At 38.8% G+C, this 20,335-nt stretch overlaps 1 long non-coding RNA gene across 1 annotated transcript in view; it reads left to right on the top strand.

The window, feature by feature from the left end:
• Positions 1-12,056: 12,056 nt before the first annotated feature.
• LOC148977161 (uncharacterized) overlaps positions 12,057-20,335 on the top strand; it is a 52,234-nt gene continuing 43,955 nt past the window's right edge. The window contains exon 1 of the long non-coding RNA XR_016145650.1: positions 12,057-12,428. This is a non-coding gene — a long non-coding RNA (uncharacterized LOC148977161). The remainder of the gene's footprint in view (positions 12,429-20,335) is intronic.

Here is a 20,335-nt window from a genome sequence, read left to right as displayed (position 1 = left end):
TTCGGTTCAGTTGGACTTCTGATTCAGATCAGTTCGACGGCTGTTAACAAGAGGTAAAAACTATATAAATACTGTTTGTTTTCTCACACAAACCGCTCGTTTCGTGTCTTAGGCCATCAGTGTGTACTTGCATTCACGAGTCATTAAATCATGTTTAATTTGGACTTCTCTGAGCATGCTCTTTGAGGTGGACCCCCTAAAACTGCATTATAGGACTGACAGACAACAACGGTTTGAGCAAAAAATGTCAAAATTGAAAATGCTGCAGAAACAAAGACATCTTGAATGCCCTTGAGGTAAGCTAAAACATATTAAAAATTTATTTCAAAGTGAACTATCCCTTTAAGATTGAAATCGGATATATGATGCTGGCCCAAGAATTTTCAGTTTCTGTGGTTGAACCACCCCCAAATCCACAATGGTTGCATAGGTGCACTGGAACAATCCTTCCTATTGATTTTTGTGTGAGCATATCAGTGAACCTCCCAGACCACTTGATGAGTTTAAAGTCTTCGTAAACTAAAGTTTAATGCATTTTAGGAAGGATTGTTCCTGTGCACTTATGCAAGCATTGTGGAGGTGGGGGGCTACCACAGAAACCGAAAATTCTCGGCAGCAGCATGTGTCTAAATTTCAATCTTAACCGTTCCATTTCATTAGAAACGTTCTTAAAACAGGGCTTTAAGTGTAAAATACCGTATGTTTTCTTCTTGGTTTGGTTCGCTTTCACAAGGTAACCTTTAAAGGGTAACCTTTAAAGTCACATGTGAGGAAAACTGTCCTGTTTTTGGTCAGCATCTTCTCTGCATGTGATTTTTTTTTTTTTTTCAAAACCGGTTCAGCAGTAATACGAATATAGCCGTCATTGCCGCTGTTAAATTATATTCAACATTTTTATTAATACTGAAGCAAATTCAAACGCGCTCTCTCTCGAATCCCCCTGCGCATTCTAGAGGTTAACTGTGTCAAGACACAGTGACACAAGCAAACAGTATATGAATGTTATAATGCAACTGAGCAGGAATCAAGGGACAGCATTCTCACACAGAGAACCGCCATCACATAAAATTTTAAGATGAACAGGTGCTCTTTTGGTTTTCAACTGCAACAACTAATGTGCTCACTCACAGAATCAGGCCCTACTGCTATTTATATTGCACATTTCCTGGTATTATAATACCATTTGGTTCAGTGGTCCCGTTGGTTCGGATTGCTTTCACACCTCAAGCGAACCGTTTGCAATCGGGCCGAGACCACCTCGGTCAGGTCTCAAAGCAATAGTTTTGGTGCGATTGCTGTGTTCACAAATGCCTAAATGAACTGAACCAAGGGAGAAAACACACCAGGTTCTGAAACAAACACTCAGGTGTGAAAGCACCCTTACTCTGACAGATCTGCAGCACGTCGAGAAGAAATCTAAGACTCAAGGCTCTCGTTTCTAACTGGGTAACTCCTGGACCTTCTATCAACAGCACTTTTTCTCTTTAGTTCTCAGGGTGAAATCTTCTCAAGCTTTCCATTATTTATGGATCAGAACCTGCTATGGAAGCTATCTTAACAACAGCTCAGTGTTAACAGTAACATTGATGCTCTATATTCCCAATTAATAGCACTGATTGACAGGTGTTTTTTATCCTTTGGGCAAGCTGTTAATTTAATTAAACGTCTTTTTGCAGTGCCTGGGGGAAAAGAACTATGCTTAAATGTTTAATAGGCAGTGAGAGCATCTAAAATACTGGACTTCAGATGGCATGTTGGTGTACACCATTCTCCCTAATGTGTCTATCAGAGAGGGGAAGACAGAAAGCTTGCATGCATATTTAAACGAGTGAGGACATGCCACAAGAGAAAGTGGAGAAGAAAGCAGGAAGAGATGTTACAGTTGAATAAAGTGTTGATGTAAAGCATATTTGAGTCACTTTGCTTCATTCTGAAATCACTGCATGGATTGAAATACCTTAAAGGGATAGTTCACCAAAAAATGAAAATTGATATTATTTACACCGCCTCATTTCGTAGTACACTATTCTCCGAACACTATTTCTTTTTCATCATTATTCCTTTCATTTGAGAACCTTTGCAGAATTGATTTCAGTGTTGAACCCAGATTTTTGAACGTATATAGAAATCTAACGAATTACACATTTTTACTGACTCAATAATTCTGAAAAGGCCTGCATGGAGATTCTTCAAAATATCTTTTGTCTTATTTTTTCCACAGAGGAAAAAGTCATGTGGCTTTGGGATGATGAGGCCGGGTGAGTAAATGATGCCGAAATCTGATGATCTCTCCTTTATTCTTTTTCAAGTGCTTCTTCACGGTCGGGTTTTCTCACTTTATATTTTGTCTATTGAGTAATGCATTATTCATTATTGCATTATCAATAATCCCTTATGAGCATCAAGTTCACCTATCTTTTGTCCTCTGCATGGAGGGAACACATTCTCTCTCTAATTTGCTGTCTCTCTCATTTTTTAGCTGACTTATGTCAGCTGTATTAGGAACAGGAAAAGAGGTCCAAATGTTAGGGCTGTCTGCCATGGGTGGATGTATTACTGCTGAAACGGCATCCGTTTGGCAAGTGGCTTTAACTTAGATAGATCGGCCTCTGTTTGAGGCGTGCCCATTGATCAATGTGTCACGCTTGTGTGCTCAAGTGTTTAAGGGCAGACCTGAATGCTTCATGACTTACACGAATGGTGCAGCTGACCCTTTTCAGCTTGAGCAAACTCAGAGAATTGGTGATGTTTCAAGGGGAAGTGGAACATGGCTATGAATAAAAGAAACGTCCTTTATTTCACTTCTCATACAAATGCTTCCATTGATAGTGATTGTACAATCAGAGTGCAAAAATGCTTGAGAGAAAGCTAGTTCTACCAGAAAGACTCAGTAGGGAAAAAAATGAAACAAGCATACATTTATTAACAGCTCAGCAAACAAGTATTGTGAAGTTCTTTGGCATAGTCTGTTGCTCGCAATCCGAGGGTACGAAGGCGGGGGTGCAGCCGACCCCATGGGTGGTATGGAAAGGGACTATCCTGGTGGTGGTGTGGAGGATTGAGGTGAATGTTTCATTTATTTGTTGTTATATATAAGGAAACAGTTTAAAGAAATGATTTCCTTTCAGATATTGATTTTATGTAATGTATTGTGGTAGAGTGGCTTCATTCCCTCCTCTTTGCTAGAAATATGAAGCCACCACAGAGAGTCACATTTCTTGTTCAAAGCTTTGGTTTGGACAACCTGCACAAATCTGAGCATGTTGTTTTCAAAAATATATGCAATCACAGCACTGTCTTAATATGAGCTGGTGGTTTAGGATGTGGGTTTAACCCAGGGGAAAGCTAAATCCACAAACCAGTGAAGTTACCTTCACTGCATCTCTATAAGTAACAGCACTTAAGCCTGAGGTACTTTAGAAGTGAAGTGTTCAATTGAGCCTTCGCAGGGAGCTTGATTGACAGGTGATCTGACCAATCATACTTCGCCATCCGCCATTTTGTCCGACAAAGCAGTCCAGAGAGTTGGTAGATTAACGTGGAAGGATTTGAACTTGGAAAAACGGAATGTACTGACGCCTTTCCGTGGTTAAAACAACATTCCTTCTTATGTTCATTCATGTTTTTTTGATACTACTAAAGAAATAGAAGGAAGAGATGATCGGATCACAAGCAGCTTTAACTGGTGCTCTGAACTTTCTATTTATCAAAGAATAATAATAAATAGAAATATTAAAGACATTTTTAATTTATAATTGTTGAAAACAAGCTCAAAATGGACAATGACATGGTTTAATTATTTGTTATGTTCTTTCTTCTTCTTCAACGAATAAATGTGTTCATCTAGCAGTACCATTTTGGTCCTTAGGGTTAGTCATATTTTCATCAACAGAATGTTTTAATTTGATTTAAAATATTTTAATTGCCATCATATTGTACATTTTTCATCTCGTCTTTATTTAATCAGAAATCCTGTCATCAATAAACAAGCCCAAACACTTCTAAACACTTTCCTTAGCTTATATTGCAGCTTAATTGTCATAAACGATTGCATAACCGAATCAACTTTGTTTGACTCTCAACAGAGGCCACATGCAAACCAGAGAAGCTATCTAGCAGTGTGATGCACATGTAATAGTCAACTTATTTGTTTCTTTGGATGAGAAACCACCTTGATAACAATTTCTAGTTAAACTTTGTTTGAACAGAAGATTAGGCATGAGTGCATAAATCACCAGCCAAATGACAGTGTAACTGGTGAGTTTTGAAGCATGACATCTTCAAGCACCGAATAAAGTCCTGCCTCAAATAATTTGCCACCTCCTCTACATGGGTCAGTACGCATCCCATTTACCCTCATACTGTCTCTCTTTCCATTTCTCCCACTGTTTCTTTCTGTCTCCCACTTTCCCTTCTTTTCTCTCTTACCCGACCTCACACTCCTGTCCATCTATCAATGGGTCAAAATAGAGTAAAAATGCTGTGAAAAGAAGTGACTGAAGCTTTAGATTAAACACAGAGGTGATTTTTCTTTTCTGTGGGAAGTGTTGAGGTGCATCAATGTGAACACTGTTTCTCTATGGTGATCCCGACTCTAAGCATTAGGAGAAGTGATCTTGTCATATTTACGATCACGCACACCGACACAAATCATTATACGTTTAGACACTGGCATGATCATAATGATCAAAAACACACATATAATTGATAAACCATATAAAGATTCATTTTATTTGTACTGCACTGATAAACTAAATTGAACGATTCAATAATTTTGTGACATGAGAAAATCAATACAGCAGCTGCCCTGAAAGCGACATTGCCAATCTTCTTGCTGATTAATGTAACTGGTACAATGACAGCGTTCCAACCCTCACTGAAACTATAAGTACTTCCAGCTCACAGCAGTCCTGTTTCTCACAATCTGAAGATTGCCTGTCAGCTGTCAGATCACTTTGCTAAACCCAAACCCATCTGTTCTGCAGGGCTGATATGGATGTTATAGATTTCTGGCTGGGTTGGTGTGATGTCGTGTTCAATCACCAGGAGTTCTGGAATTAAATTTCGAATGTTGAAGAGGTCACATGCTTGGCTAGTGTTCCATCTCCCGTTTTGGCCTTCAGCTGGGTGGTTCTACATTAACACAATTCTCATTAACTGGAGGTCACCTTCTCACAATGTATGTATACATATATTGATTTTCATTTCCTTGTTTGAATGCTTCCAGAAATTATTCACTCAAAAATGATTCCTCATCCTATAGCATTCAAATTCTGTATCATTCTCTTTCTTCATTCAAACACAAAACATTTGAGATATTCATACAACAGAAGTGTATGGTTATTTATTCATGCTATGCTGATTTGGTGTGCAATAAACATTTAAGAAATTAGAAATTAGATTTTTTTTCTTATTATTATTAATGGTGAAAATAGTTGAGCTGCTTAATTGTATTGTAGAAAAATATATTTTTTTTTAATTCTGGATTCTTTGATTAATGCACATTTATTTGAATTTTTTTTTGTAAGTATATGTAATATCACCTGTGCCCTGTCCATGCTGAATACAAGTATTCATTTCTTTAAATCTTACTAACAATTGAACAGCAGTGTGTGTGTCTATAACATTGGCAAGGCAAGGCAAGTTTATTTATATAGCACATTCCATACACAATGGCAATTCAAAGTGCTTTACATAGAAGAAATTAAAATAATCCAAAAAAGAAATCAGAATAAAACCGTTTAGAATAAAAAATAAGAAATAATGAAAAATAAAAATTATGATAAAAATAAAATACAGTAAATTAAAACCATTTAGAATAAAATGAAGTGCGTAACAGTCGGACGAACAGTGGCACAGTGCTCATTCAGTAAATGCACAGCTAAACAGATGTGTTTTGAGTCTGGATTTGAATGTGACTACTCTAGGAACACACCTGATCTCTTCTGGAAGCCGGTTCCAGCTGCGGCTGGCATAATAGCTAAAAGCAGACTCTCCATGCTTAGAGTGAACCCTTGGTATTTCTAGCTGATGTGATCCTAATGATCTGAGTGATCTGTTGGGTTTATATTCAGTTAGCATATCTACAATATATTGAGGTCCTAACCCATTAAATGATTTATATACCAGTAATAATACTTTAAAATCAATCCTAAATGTAACTGGCAGCCAGTGTAAAGACCTGAGGACTGGTGTGATGTGTTCATATTTTCTGGTCCTGCTCAGAATCCTGGCAGCAGCGTTCTGAATGAGCTGCAACTGTCTTATGGTCTTTTTGGGACCATTACAGTAATCCACCCTGCTGGTGATGAAAGCATGCACAAGTTTCTCTAAGTCTTGACTGGAAACAAAGCATCTAATTCTTGAAATATTTTTCACATGATAGTATGCTGATTTAGTTATTGTTTTGACATGACTATTGAAACTAAGGTCTGACTCTAGAGACACACCAAGATTCCTGACTTGATTTTTAGTTGTTAGACCCCTAGTGTCAAGGTATGCATTCATTAATTAACATTAATTAATAAATCAATAAATAATAAAAGGGCTTTTTTTTTTTTACAAATGAATTATGACTAAATTGCAAAAATCCCTAAAAGTGTTTCTGTAGAGAAGACAGATCTGCAGGTCATTGATGCTCACACTGTGCCTTTACTGCTGTTTCAGTGAAGGCGAGGAAGATGATGGCCTCAGAATCCAATATTTGCTTAATCAGCAGCTTGTGCTTGTTTATCTGAGTCAAAGATCAGAGAACAGCCAATCACAGCCAAACATCACAATGTCAGCCAATATCTGATAAGAAGAACATGGCAGAGGACACAGCAAAGAACCTACCGACACAACCACCCAAAAGCAGCCGTAGATGTGTGTATCAAATCAAACAGGAGTTCCTGAAGAGATCGACACAGGTAACTGAGCTAATTGCACCTCGTTTTAAAAAGTTACAATTGGTAAACTTGTGTCTGTGAGGCAACAGGCTGAACGCTTTCACACTTTAACTTTCAGTCTCCTTCAAAGAAAGATCCTGGAGTTTCGTTCATAACCTTCAGAGAAGGATTGTACAATGCAGAATGATGTTACAGTCTGGTCAGAAGAAAGAGAGGTAGGAAAAACAGGGCTATACTCCTGTAGATGGAGGTTAGGGTTCCCCAGTTTATTTCATTTCAAACAGGTAATGGGCTGTGAAATGAATACACAAGCATTTTTCTTCCATGCAAGCCTTTTCATTCAACATATGGACACGAGAATGAATGTGTATGGTCTTCTCTTGCATCTGTCAGCATGTGTGAGAGCGATATTATTAATCAATCACATTTAGTCCTTCACACACTCACAATAAGGCTGGAAGGGTGCACATTAAATGTCACGAGATTGATATAATTCTGCTAGTATATGAATATGTGAGTTAGGACAAAGTGTCATGGCCCTTTGGGCCAAATGTATACAGTATGCATCTCACAGCTCTCACTCTCTCTTTCCCTTGCCCTCTTTGGATCAATTCTCATTTAATTTGGGTCTGAAAGACCCCCACACTCACAATGAAATGCACACATGTGAAATGGTTACTGATGACTAACACTTTCTCTTTATGGCCTCGTCACTTCTGCAGCTGCTGGCATTATTGCAGCCTGCACGATCTACAGTGTGTGCGAGGTGTTTCATAATGCTATGTTACTCAGATGAATTGACTTGGATGGCTTTTTACACATGTGGATGCTTTAGGAAAGTCGTTTTCCTTCTGTAACAATTTTAAATATTCATTCCTGTTTGAACTGCAAAGAACTAAACATTCAGAACTTTAGAAGAACTCCCAGAAAAATGGTATATTGTTCGCTAACACTTTATTTCAATGGTCCATTTTAGACATTCTACTAACTCTTAGTAATTTTGCAACTACATGCCAACTAACTCTCATTAGAGTACATACTGTCTGCTAATATCTGCTTACACTTTATTTTGATTGTCCCCCAACAGACATTGTACTGACCATAATTATCGTAAAGCTGCAGTCTGTAGTTTTTCCTCTTTGTCGCCATCTCTGTTCGAAATCTGCAATTGCAGTTATTCGTGGAATTAGCAACTTTACGTGGGTTGTGCCTCGGTGTGTGGGCACATTCAACAGTGGGATGAATCCAATGTTTTGAGCAGAATGTGCTACTGTCAGTCAACGCGCCGATTTCTATAATACTCCTTCCTGGTTGTCACAAGTTTCGGAAAGTTTTTCAAAAATGGGCGCATATGGCGTCAGATGCGCCGGAATTTCCTTATACGGTCCTAAGGGCACTTCTCTCGAAAGGGCGTTCGCACAGCTGTAGAGCGATAGCCGTAACCTATGCCCATCAAATGCATTGCAATATGTCACCAAAGAAGTGTGTTTTCGGTTGTCAAGGCAAGACATCACTGCACAGATTCCCAAAGAATCAAGCGTTAAGGGACCAGTGGATGGAGTTTGTTTTTCCAGAACATCAACACAGTTGTGCAAGTGTTCTTGTTTGTTCCATGCATTTCGAGGATGATTTTTCAGTTTGAAGCCGGATTGCTAATCGTTTAGGATGGAGGATGTCCTCAAGGATGGAGCAGTCCCAACACTAAAGGTTAACAGTCTTGCATTGGAACCGCAGGCGGTGAGTAGAACTGCTTCAAATGTCTGTGTGTCTATCGGCGTGTAACTTAAGCACGGGAAGTAGGCTAAACAACATGATCATGTATAGTTAATGTATCTATGGAGCATGGGATGTATGGTGTTTGTTTAAATACATTTGTTTAGGTGGCTACTCTAGGTGTCTGTTTGTTTATTGTAAAACCAAATCATGTCTTCATAAACCATAAGTAGACACACACAAATGTTCTAAAACTCGCGCATGACATGGTGTTCTAAAAACACAGCGCTCAAGTTCAAATCATTTATAATTTTAAAAAACACTCGAGACCTTGTGTTTTCCTCCCATTTCACTGCTCATCTTACGTTTTTGTGAGCAAAAACGTGTTCTGTATGAACGCGCCCTTAGTATTGTTTAGGGTGTTTAGTATTGTTTTGGGTAGTCACAGCTTCCAGACGCTCTCAACGTAATCTTTGAGCGCTCGTGATTATTTAGCTCCGCCCACACGGCACGCCTCCATCTGCTCGGCTTTTTCCGGAAAGACTCGGTACAGCCTATCTTTCTTTTATAAATATAATAAAACTAAAGACTTTTTTGAGACATGGTGGATGGAATATTACTCTATACTCAAGATTAACATGATTGACTGAGTCTTTCACCCCCCTTTAATTATCAAGTGATGTGTGAAAAGTTCAAAACAGAGTATCTCCACTAATAAGTATGGAATTCCTTTCTGGAGCTTTTAAAGCATTGAATCAAATAATAAAAAGATGGATTTTTTATTGCCTAACTAAGAAACCAGAGTAGTCCTTCGGTTTTATCCACTTGATTGTGTATTTAGAAAAATCTAAGTGCTAAACCAGCGAAATTGTAACAATCATTATGGATAAATTATTGTAGTAAGCAAAGCTCTCTTTGAGTCTTTCATTCTACTCTGAATGAAATTGAAGGCTGTGCCACTTCAATCTCACATAAGTGTTACATCCCTTTGTCAGCGTGTTTTGTCTCTGTCTTTCCTGGTAGTCAGGATGATGCGGGCAATTGGTGGCTCAATCTAGATGCATCTCGGCTGTGTTGCGTTTGCATGTTTGAACTCAACACAGCAGATGCATTTGGATTGAGCCACCAATTAACCGTAACTCATCCTGTCTTCCAGGAAGGACAGAGACAAAAGTGATGAGGATATGAGAAGGTTAGTTGAGATGTCTTTAGGGCTTATGCATGCAAACAAATACACCCAAGCTAAGTGGATACTGTATGCCTCTAAATAAATTGGACTAAATAAGGCTAAATGACCTCCTGCCTGAGTGATGTTGTACTGGTGGTCCAGCAGCTCTATAAATCAGACTTTCACCTTTGGGAGCAAAAAAAAAATGCTGACTGCACACAAACCAGCTGCTCTGCACAGGCATGTTCTCTGCATAGAGCAGCACTGCATGTCCTTCAATATCACAACAAGATATTGTAATTTTCTTAATTGACATGCAGGAATTGCATGTTTGTTTTGCTGTTTGTGTTCAGTTTGTGTTTTTTAGATGTGATTTATTCTGATCAATAAGGATGAATATTGGAGGCTGGTGAAACTGTTGCTTGCAGTCATATCCACAAAGTTCAGAAGCAAAGGACACATTAAATAAAAATTAACATAAAGGTTGATGCACACCATCACGTTCGATTTCATTTTCTCTGTGTATTTTTGACGAGAAAAAAAAAAACTCACTTAGTGTGCCTTTTAAAATGTAGGTTTAGACAACTGTTGAGTTTTAGGGAAGAGCGGTTTATGGTGTGTGTTTGTAGTTTAGGATGTGTATTTTAAATCTCTCTCTAACACGCTTTCTTATGCGAGGGTGACTGATGTAATTGCTTGCTGTTCTGTTGTGTTTGTTCTGATGAGCACGAGTGAGATGGTCATCAGGAATTCAATTCTAAACCCTCAAGAGATCCGAAAACACACTCCGAAATTAGCATTTTCTGTCTTACACACTAACACAGCCCTCACTCAACGCCATTAGGATTCTGTCACTGAAACACTCACCGTCAAACTCTCAACCTCATTACCACACACTGCATGTACATTCGCGGGCCGACGAATAAACCTGCCTGAGCATACCATCTAGAACATGACTGGACTTAAAGGGACTGGATTAACACTGGATACAATCAGAGTGAACCCTAAACAGGAAGGGATCAGGCTCCTCTGTGTAAATAGCTACTTCTTGGACTTCAGATTAGGCCTCAATAAAGAAGACACTGGTGAAGGAAAATTGGCAGGACTATTATGCACACACACCTTTCAAATGGAGATAAAAGATTTCTTGTCTAGGCTTTGGCAGGAATTTGGGAGAAGTTTGTTTCAAGATATATGTCTGAGTTTTTCATTATTGAGTGGTTTGATAGTTAGCCAGTAAGCGATGTCAAAGTACCGAGGGGACAGACTAATCGATTTCTGCTTTATCAGCCGAATGAAGGTCCTGCCAAATCATTGGGCAGCAAATGTTGTCAGTTTCCTATGAATCTTCCTCAAGGGGGTGCAATTTTTCTTTTGGCTGCAAGTGACATTTGTACAAAAAAAGTGTGCTTGTTCAGATCTATTAAATGACTTGAGATACAAATGCCAGTCCGTCCATGCAATCTCAAGAGAATGATTAAGTAAAATGCTGTATCCTGTAATCACAAACGAAAATGATTGCTTTATCCGGTGTAAACCAATACTCCTGAAAGGGAAATTTCTCTCTGTAAGTATACAGTATGTTATCATAAACCCTTTGGCCAGGTGCCAGTGTCTCCTCAGCACTTCATACACACATTAGTGTTATTTCCTCTCACTGTTATAGGTCTATCAGACTCATATCTACTGCAGCTTGTGTAGGTGGATGCCATATTATATACCAAATATTTGTTTTATGTTTGATCACAAACTATCACAGGGCCTAGGACCATTTTCTTTTTATGTGGACCAATCAACACACTAGTGCTCAAAGTTTTGGGGTTGGTATAGGTTGTTTTAGAAAAAAAGGTGTCTTATAAAATAGTATATTGTGTTTACAATTTAAAATAACTTTTCAATTTTAATATATATTCAAATACATTTATTCCTGTGATGGCAACGCTGAATTTTCAGCATCATTAGTCTACATGTCACATGATCCTTCAGAAATCATTCTAATATGCTGATTTGCTGCCCAAGAAACATTTCTTATCATCAATGTTGCTTATTTTTTGGGTGGAAACCGATTTCTTTTTTTCCAGGATTCTTTTATGAATATACATTTCAAAATAAAAGTATTTATTTTTTGCGACATTGTGACAAGTGTTAATTTCTATCCAAAAAATTATATTCTTACTGACCAAAACAGGCATGTTTATTTTTATAATCTACTTGGTAAAGGCATACCAAGTAGATTTAAAGTTAAAACTATTGATACCTAGTTTCTTGCACATATTTTTTTTTCATAGTTCCCACATGACGTCACAACATACGGGCATTTGCCGACCCGGCGCCATTGCTGAGGGCAAAACATAAGAAGAAGCAATAGGAGTTAAACAAGTGAAATGAGTTTCGTGCTAAAAAGTGAAAATGGTCATCTCCTGCTGTGTCAATGGATATTAAAATCGTGCCGGAGGTTCAGTTAAATTGGGATATTACAGTATACCCGTCATTAGACTCCATGGATGTGAGAAGACTAAGCTTTTGTCAGAACAACGGCGGAGAAACAGGAAAGAAACGTCACCAAACCAACCCTCGGCAATCTGATTGTACGCCTCGAGTGATTTCCAGGCTCGGAATTACTCACATGTGTAAAACCTCCTAGCCAGTATCAGATAAAGGTAACGTTACACATGAAAATACTGTATCTGAGGCAAAGCTGCATAATCAGTGCTTCCTTCGTTACTGCATACGGATCCACACCATTTATGAATGACATTTTCGCATTGTATCTCTCTCTGTCTTGTGTTAATAGTCTCTTTATAATCTATTTCACTTTGTCTCTTCATGATTTGCGTAACATTATAAACAGACAAATATTTGTTTGTAAAACGACATTCTCTGATAAAACTTTGTAAACACCTATGGTAAACACAGCAACTTATGCCTCAAAGATGGCGGCTCCGGGGAGGTCACGTGACATTAATTCGCCTGTGGGAACTATGTATAGATCTTATCTAACAGGTTGATCACGTCCTGTGACGTCTAATCAAGTACAAGTTGAAATTGTTATTTGGATCGTGGTGTTACTTTGGTTATCTTGACTCCCAGTTCTGTGCAGGCTTGTGATTCGATAATGAATTTAGTTTGTTGTGGCACAATTTCCCCAATGTTTAGACTGAAATTCAATGCAAAGGACATCACTCAGAGAAATAATTTGTGTTTGAGCTTGCCAAGTGTAAAGAGTTGCACAGTATAGAATGCAATATAGTTGAGTGCTTTACGTTTCAAGATGCATTGCATTTTGTTCTGGCTTGAATTCAACATTGAATTGTATGGATTGTATGGATTGGATTGTATAAAACCAAATCCTGCACATTGTTTTTTTTTTTTTACTGACAAGATTTATAAACGGCATTAAATGTTGTTTATGACAGCTTTGCTTTTCATTGTGAACAGATTTTAACTGTTAATAATGATTATTTAGGTGTCGCACAAATTCTGTTCCATACTGCCCAGTTCATGTCAAAGATTGCAGATGTTGCAATGATGTAATCTTTTAAATATTTAATTGATAGTGTTAGCAGAAAATGGTTTGCTGAATAAACTGGTCTTGGATCAGCAATCTGCGCTGAAATACGGCTATTTGCCCAGTGGGGAATGAGCCTGTTTCTGAGTCAGCGAGGTGGAAGAGAGACTCTGCCTAGTGTAATTAGCAACTACTCATGTAATGTACTCCCATGAAGTTTAATGATGTTACTCAGCGTTTCAGCCGAACTGATGGGCTACACTTTCTCAGTAAAAGCTTTAGATTGTGATTGGTCAGTTATATTCAGGGATTGCTGCAATGCAGTGGTACAAGAGCAAAATGCGCACGCACACACATGCACTCACTATTCCCTCAGAGTGATCGCTTTTATGTTCATAGATGCTTCTGGGCCTCTGGCTGCTCTGTAATGATGAATGAATCCATTCTGAAGCCACAGAAAACTTTTAGATGTGGTTTAGTGTGGTTTCATAATAGATTATTGGATTTGTCCATAATGTATTGTCCTAAGAGTTGCTGTATTCAATCAAGAGCAATGTTATTGTATTTTAGCAAAGTAGAAATGCTGTTAGTTATCATGATGCAGCTCTAAAAGAACCTGTTTATGTCTTTATACAACTGCAACCCCTCCTTCATTTGACCAATGATGCCCAAGTCAATTCATAAAAAATGAAGCAGTAGCCACACAATTCAACATCAGTGACCTTCTACTTTATATAGAGTCCTTGTATTAAGACTGTAGATTTCAAATTAGGACTTAATTCTGACTTCGGCCATGTGGTACAAGTCTTAGCTCTCAGTTACACGTTGTAATTACAAGTTCTACAAACACGTGAAGGCTTTTTACAGTTCAGAATTGTTACGGTAATTACGCAAATACATCTTAAATCTGCAGCGGTCAGGGTGAACAGTGGTCATGTGGTACAGGTAGCAGCTGTCACAATGTCTGGGTTATGTTCCCTTTTGTCCACTAGAGGTCCTACCGCATTCCCCACAAGAACCGCATTCCCCACAATTCTTGTCTGCTAGGGATGTCACGATTCTCCAAATCCTCGATTCGATTCCATTTTCGATTCTTAGGTCACGATCCGATTCTCGATTTTTATCAATTAGCCAATCAGGATGCTCTCTTCATTACATGTGCTTTATGCCTATTTCACACATACTCTGTGTGCAGTGCGTATGTTGCGGTGTGTATGGTACAGGAGCAGCATGCGCTATAGTGCTTTCACATATGCTGCATCTGCTGTGCGTAACTGATCCACGGCTGTACCACAAACACATAGCCTACTCACTATTTTTATTTCAAATTCAGATATGCAGCAAATTTTATTTAAAAAAAAGTTGTGTCAGCATTGTGATTCTCTTTGTACACTTATACAAACTTGAATGGACGTATGCATGTTTAAACTCAATATACATAGGTCTATAATTACATGCATTTAGGGCTGTCGCGGTAACCGCAATACTGTAGTACCGCGCTTCTGACATGTCAACCGCAGAGGATTGCACGTAACCGCAGCAACTGCGATATTCACGTTTTTTTTTAATAAGGCTATACCCTTCTTGTTTTGAACTTAATGCATTTGTATTGAATATTAAACAAGTTCCTAATGATAACAAGACTGTTTATCATGGTGATGTGTAGCCTACAGGCTTCACATGAATGTGAAGAATGAGAGAGAATGAGAATGAGAGAGATCGGCAGAGAGAATGAGAGAGATCGGCAGAGCGTGTGCAATTACCTGCGTCTGTCTTTGAAGTCGTGAAAGCTTGTCATGTCAAAAGGGAAGCGAAATATTTGTCGCATCATCATTTTAACGTTCTCTTCACGGGTATTTTCCCATAAATGCGCGTCAGCAGCAGCGCTGGTCAGCATCCCACAGCACAAGGAAGCCACGGGGTAATAAAATCAGTGAGTCACGCATTGAATTAATGCTATATGGATCTCTAATAAGTGAAGCATCAGCTTCAGCGTTGCCCATGCGACGCATTGCTGCTCAGCTGAGCCTTGAAAAGTTGAACCTCAAAGTTAAAAATAATTAACATCTTGTTTCTTTACATCTCTTTTAATGAATCAGCTTTTTTAAACGTGTTCATTGAATGAACGGTTCAATGACTTGCTCAAAGTCCGTTGTCATAACAATATGCGCGCTGAGTCAAAGTCTTTCAATGCACATACGCTGTTTAGTTTCGGTTACATTGGTTACTGAAAATGTCCTCGTTTTTGTCCACATCGTAAACTTTATTTATATAGCAACATATGCATATAAATTAAATAAATAAATGGCGGTAATACCACATATCGCGCTATTGAGCCACTCAACATTACCGCAAGGGAAATTCCATAACCGTGACAGCCCTACATGCATTACTTATATTTATATATATAAAAACTTTTGCTGATAATTTACTCACCCCCATGTCATCCAAGATGTCCATGTCTTTCTTTCCTCAGTCGAAAAGAAATTAAGGTTTTTGATGAAAACGTTCCAGGATTTTTCTCCATATAATGGACTTACATGGGAACCAGACGGTCCGAGGTCCAAACGACAGTTAATAACAGTTTCAGATGCAGCTTCAAATGTCTTTAAACGACACCAGACGATGAATAAGGGTCTTATCATGCGTAGGGATGGGTATCGTTAAGGTTTTATCGGTATTACTACTCTTACCGATACCGCTTATCGATCCGGTACTTTAACGTTATTCTTATCGGTTCTTTTTGGTGTTTTTTTTTTTTTTTTTTTTTTTTAAGAATTAAGAACATAATTAAACTCTATATTTTGAAATGTAAAATAGAAAAAGCAAAACGAAGAAAAATATATTTTTGTTATGCAGCAATGTGCAGGCTTTTTTGTTTTATATATAAAAAGGACACATAAGAAAAAAAACAAGTACAAACACAAAAATAAAATCAATCAAAGATACAAATTATATACAAAAGTGCTTTAATTTCAGGAAGGTGTACTAACATATCTTTTCAGGTAATTGTTTCTGTCTGAAAAGAAACCTAATTTAGTAATCAAATATAAAATAGCACTAGTTTATCATAGATAGATTAATGCTTATTTAATCTAAAGTTACTTATTCAAAAGCTGTGAGTGATTTTCTCTGCCTTTTGTTGTTTGATTTGCATTAATGGCTGAATCGTCAGCAGGTAGGCTATTAGACTGCTGCCCCTTTAAGACCGAGAGCAAATCTAATCGGTAACCGGCAACTGAAGCACTATCAATTTCTCCCTATTATTTACGTCCATTTAAGACATAATTGTGTTTAAGTGAATAAACTGTGTTTAAGCGAATCTCAGAGCTGGTAATTTTGACATTTGTATGTATATTTGATAGTTAAGGAGGACACACGAAGCCCAAAGTATAGGCTACTTTTCTTGTCTCGTTGCAGTCCGTTTCGGAGCGCGCACCGCCTTGTGAACAGGCTCTTGCGCAGGCTTTTGTGTTTTTAATAGCCATTTTTTGATCTTGCAACAGTAGAAGACTGCAACAATCGCCGATCGTGCTGACGGTACGTTTGGGTTTTAGGAAGAACTGACAGCGCTCCGCAGTGCTGTGAAGTAAAGGAAGTTAAGCTGGACAGATCATGCGTCTTGTTTTTTAACGGTTTTATCTCAAATATCTTCTTTTTATAATCTTTGGAAGCCGAAATACAAAATATATTAGAATAATATCCCACATCTAAAGTGTAACCACGTTGAATGTTTAGTTCTGTCCTCATTGTCACTCATTAAATGGCTGTCGTGTTGCGCGTGCTGTGGCTTTGCGTGAGAGATCGCTCTCTCTCTCTTCTCTCTCTCTGCTGAACTGCGAATTTCAAATTTGCATCACAGACAAATGGTTTAATTAAAATATAGTTTATATATAGAAAAGGCTGGCGATATAAACATGTTCAAGATAACGTCTTTATAGGAATGATAAATAATTTCTCCAGTACCGACAGCAGAACCGATAACGTCCGAGCTTATCGATACAGCGCTCTTTCAAAATTCAGCACCGGGGCCCGTTTAATACCGGGTTTCGGTACCCATCCCTAATCATGCGAAACGATCAGTTATTTCAAAGCTTATTCCAAAAATATAACTTTTTTAAGGACAAATGCTAGCCTTGCTCTATTCTGTGAGGTGCGTTTGTAACGTTACGTAATACGTAATTACGTTCAAAAGGTCACGGGCGACTGGTGTGCAATACCTGGAGTTTTCCTAGACGTTGCGCAGTGCTGCGCTTCTCATACGGTATGCGACCACCTAGGGTCTAAGTCTATCAAGTTTATGTTATCAAGTTTATGACCAACTTCTTGGTCAAAAAAACACATTTAACCAGAGTTTTTGAAATGAACCTGTGAACCACAATCCCAAACTGGTAGTTTGATTTTAGTATTGAATTTTTTACCTAAAAGTAAACTTGTTTGACTTTAATTCACATCATGTCTTTTTTTTTTAAATATGACTTTTCCTAAAATTATAGTCCTACTTAAAAAAAAAAATCCCAATATATCGCCTTATGGACAGTATCGAAATATATTGCAATAAATTGAATCGTGACCCATGTATCGTGATGCGTATCGTATCGCCAGATTCTTGCCAATACTACACATCGAATGAGAATAGCGCATCAGGCGCGAGTGATTTCAGTGTTAAGTCAATCCAAAGACGCGTTAAGCGTGTAAAAAATTCCTGTGGCGCGAATGAGGCGTAGAGCTTGGCGCGGTAGATGCGAATACTCCTCATTTGTGTGTCAAGTTGGCGCCTGGCACGTTGAGTGCGAATGATTTAGTTAGTGCTATTTGTGCATTCACGTGTTTACGCAAATTTGCACCTGTTGAAAAATTTTAAAAATCTGTTGAAAAATCTGAACTTTGGCTTCAATTCGCACCACGTTAACCAATCAGGAGCCTAGCTGCTTGCTCACGTGGTGAAGTATCTAGATGCTTCAATAAATTATTTTGTAACATGACTAAATGCCTGGTGTGGTTCTAATGCACAACAAAGCAAATATTTTATCACTTAAAACTTTATTTCATTATACGAGACATGTTAATTTTGTATTGAATGTTATTTATTCCATATCTAGAATATATGAAATATTATTATAATGTAAAGACTAGGGCTGTCGCGGTTATGGAATTTCCCTTGCGGTAATGTTGAGTGGCTCAATAGCGCGATATGCGGTATTACCGCCATTTATTTATTTATTTATTTAATTTATAAGTATTTGTTGCTATATAAATAAAGTTTACGATATGGACAAAAACGAGGTAATTTAACCAATAACCGAAACTAAACAGCGTCTATATGCGCATTGAAAGCATGATTGAAAGGCTTTCACTTCACTCAGCACGCATATTGTTATGACAACGGACTTTGAACCGTTCATTCAACGAACACGTTCAAAGAAGCTGATTCGTTAAAAGAGATGTAACGTTAATGAAACAAGATGTTAATTATTTTTAACTTTGAGTTCCACTTTTCAAGGCTCAGCTGATCAGACAGCAATGCGTCGCATGGGTAACGCGGAAGCTGATGCTTCACTTATTAGAGACCAACATGGCATTGATTCAATGCGTGACTCGGTGATATTATTTTCCGCAGCTTCCTTGTGCTGTGGGATGTTGACCAGCGCTGCTGCTGACGCGCATTAAAATACCCGTGACGTGAAGGTTAAAATGATGATACGAATATTTCGCTTTCCTTTGACACGGCAACCTTTTCACGACTTCATATACAGACGCAGGTAATCGCACGCGCTCTGCAGATCTCTCTGTGAAGCCTCTGTAGGCTACACATCACCAAGATAAACAGTCTTGTTGTTATCATTATGAACTTGTTTAACATTCAATACACATGCATGAAGTTCAAAACAAGAAGAAGCCTTATAAAAAAAACGTGAATATCGCGGTTGCTGCGGTTACGTGCAATCCTCTGCGGTTGACATGTCAGAAGCGCGGTACTGCAATATTGCGGTTACCGCGACAGCCCTAGTAAAGACAACCAACATACATGTGGCTCTATTTATCATCAAAACAAAAATAAATGAAATCCTCGCTCCGTTGCGGGACAACGGGTCATATAACTGGACGCGGAACAGGCGAAATTATCACTGACAGCGGCAGTCATCCATTGCTTATTTGTGCTGGAGGGATTACTGTCTGACATCATCTAGTGCGGTCATTGTTCCAACGTGGCTTGTCATCCAGGAGTTAATCGCACTAGCTTCTTAGTTGAGCAACGATTCTGGTGGATACCTGATGGTAACCATTTGTGCCACTGGTAAGACCTCCAATCGACCCCCAGATGGGTTACTCCAACTGCTGCCTGTCCCTTCGAGAACCTGGTCCCATATCGCTCTAGATTTTATTACCGCCCTTCCAGGGTAAAACAGTCGTTTTGACCGTGGTGGATCGGTTTTCGAAAGTGGCTCACTTTATTACCTTACCCAAATTACCCTCATCTAAGGAGACAGCATTGACAGTCGCAGATCCCGTCTTTCACATATATGACCTTCGCTAGACGTGGTCTATGACAGGGGACCCCAGTTTGTGTGCAAATTTTGACAAGAGTTTTGTAAATTACTGGGAGCGACGGTTAGTCTGTCCTCAGGGTTTCATCCCCAGAGTAATGGCAAACCGAGAGAGCCAGACAGGATCTGGAAAGGGTGTTGCGATGTTCAGTTTCCAAGAATCCCTCCTCATGAAGCCAACAACTGTCCATCGTGGAGTACGCCCACAACACGTTACCAGTGTCAGCCACGGGCCTATCTCTGTTTGAGTATAGTTTTGGTTACCACTTACCAGCCACCTATTTTTCCCAGTCTGGAATCCGAGGTCGTGGCACCCTCCGCTCACGCCTTCGTCCACAGGTGTCGCCGCACTTGGACTGGAGCCCATGAGACTCTACACCAGGTAGGGGCCAAGGCCAAGGCCGATCGCCACCAGTCAAATCCTCCATATGTCATTGGTCAAAAGGGGGGCTTTCCACAAGGAACAATCCTCTCTGCTCCGTTTCTAATAAACTTCAATTCATTGGCCCGT

Source organism: Pimephales promelas, chromosome 11 (assembly GCF_988280905.1).
Source record: "Pimephales promelas chromosome 11, fPimPro1.hap1.1, whole genome shotgun sequence".
Taxonomy (NCBI): domain Eukaryota; kingdom Metazoa; phylum Chordata; class Actinopteri; order Cypriniformes; family Leuciscidae; genus Pimephales; species Pimephales promelas.
Note: the sequence above shows the minus strand (reverse complement) of the source record. Positions and strands in the feature narration are given on the sequence as shown.